Consider the following 2,166-nt stretch of genomic DNA (forward strand, 5'->3'; position numbering starts at 1 on the left):
CTACTCTACGGAGAGAAAGGGGATGAAAAGGTCCCCATGGACAACCAGGTGGGGATGCTCTGGTCTCCCTGCAAAAGAACATAGTCTGAAAGTAGGTACAGTTGTGGTAGAAAGACAGCTTCTTGCTTGGGTGGAAGAAAAGAGCAGAAGTAGCCCTGCAGTATGGAGCTAGGCCTACCCGTGTGCTGGCAAAGGGACTGGGTTTGCATGGGTGGGTTTATGCTGTCAACAAAATGCTTGGTTCCAGCTGCAGACTGCAGTGCTGGTAGGTGCAACCTCAAAAGACCAGACATGAAAAGCTGGACGTGAGGAGAAGGAGTGGAAGACAAAGAGCTCACACTCACAATTTCAAAACAGCTGAGAAAAATTAGTCCTAAAAAGTAGCCAAAAGCCCTCAACAACTGAAGAATTCATTCCTTAAGAAATGAAAATAATAGAGTAATCTGGAAGGATTTAAAATAGGGATGGCAGTATCTTCAAAAGTATAAAGAAAGGAAAAACTGTATTCACCAAATCACAGAATTGGCAGACATTAATCACTCACAGGTAGATATGAAAAAACATCAATTAGCAGCCTGGGGAGGAAAAATATAGTTATTGAAATAAAAAATAGTAACTCCTAGATGCTATCAAATCGATATAAGACCCAGTCACAGAGAAGATGTAGTAAAGTGAATCATGTGTTGAGGAATCCACCCAAAATATAACACTAAGACATCAAGAGATTAAAGAAAATGTTAGACACTGAGAGACATGGAAGACAGAGGAGGATCCATCATATATCTGTCAGGATTTCCAGAAGTAGACGAGAGAAGAAATGGTGGGGAGGCAATATTTAAAGAGATAGTGGCTGAGAACGTCCAGAATAAAGAAAGATACAAGTCTGCAGACTGAAAAAGTGCACTGAGCACACACACTTTTCATCAGGAACAACAGGAACCAGAAGACAATAGAATAACATCATCTGCATGTTGATGGAAAACGCTGTCAACCCAGAATTCCACATAGAACCAAATTATCATTCAAGAGTGAGGGAAAAATAACTTCAACGCTACAAAGACAAAGGATATACATCATTAAAAAGACAAACAAGTCCGCAAGGAAGCGGTGAGGTGCACTGAGCAATGGTCACTATAAATAATGCAACAAAAGCCAAATTTTAACGTTGAACAGCTAATATCCCAGGAAAAAGCTCAACATGTGACATGGCCCACTGGGATTAAATTAAACATAGAAACATGGTAGTTGAAAATAAAAATCAACCTCTAATTAAGCAAACTTCATTACTCTGTAAGGAATGAAGGGAGGCAGGAAGAGGTGAAGGAAAGGAAAGATAGCGGCAGAGAGGAAGGAAGGAAGGGAGGGATGTTTTCCTGCCTGCCCCTAGATTTCTCAGGAAGTGGAGAAGGGAGATGCCCTAGAAGAGATGTAATTGGATGTGTGAGCCAGAGGGAGGTGGGGCCTGCTGTGTTTACCTCCATGCCTGGGGTGTGTGCAGGGTAGAGCTGGGAAACACATGGGAAGTGTGAGCCAAGGTGTTTCTGACCACATAGGCAGGTGTTCATCCCCTTGACAAGAGCTCTGCTGAGACAACAGCAGCAGGGCGGCTCCCTGGGAAGGACAGCCTAGAGAATGGGGCAGGGCTGGCACCTCGGTGGGGATCAGATAGAGAGTCCCCAGAGAAGGAGGAGGAGGGCATAGAGGTCAGAAGGTCTTATTCTGCACCAAGCCAGGCTGCATTAGCAGGCACTCTTTAGCTTTGGTGTCTATTCATTCGTGCTGCTATAACAAACTAGCTGAGACTGGCTCATTTATGAAGAACAGAAATTTATTTCTTACAGTTCTGGAGGCTGGGAAGTCCAAGACCAAGGCACTAGCAGATTCAGTGTCTGGTGAGGGCACTGTTGGCTTCCAAGACAGTGCCTTGTCGCTATGTCCTGACATGATGAAAGGGCAACAAGGGATTAGCTAGTTCCTTGGAGCCCTTTCATAAGGACACTAATCCCTTCATGAGGACAGAACCCTAACCATCTCCTGTATTATCACCTTGGTGTTTAAGTTCCAACATATGAATGTTGGAGGGGCACAGACATTCAGTCCACAACACTTGGTGGGAAGTTCAAGTGTAGCTATCTGCCCCACCCCGATCCCTGTTAGACCTTGAGA

This window comes from Lemur catta, chromosome 16 (assembly GCF_020740605.2).
Source record: "Lemur catta isolate mLemCat1 chromosome 16, mLemCat1.pri, whole genome shotgun sequence".
Classification (NCBI taxonomy): domain Eukaryota; kingdom Metazoa; phylum Chordata; class Mammalia; order Primates; family Lemuridae; genus Lemur; species Lemur catta.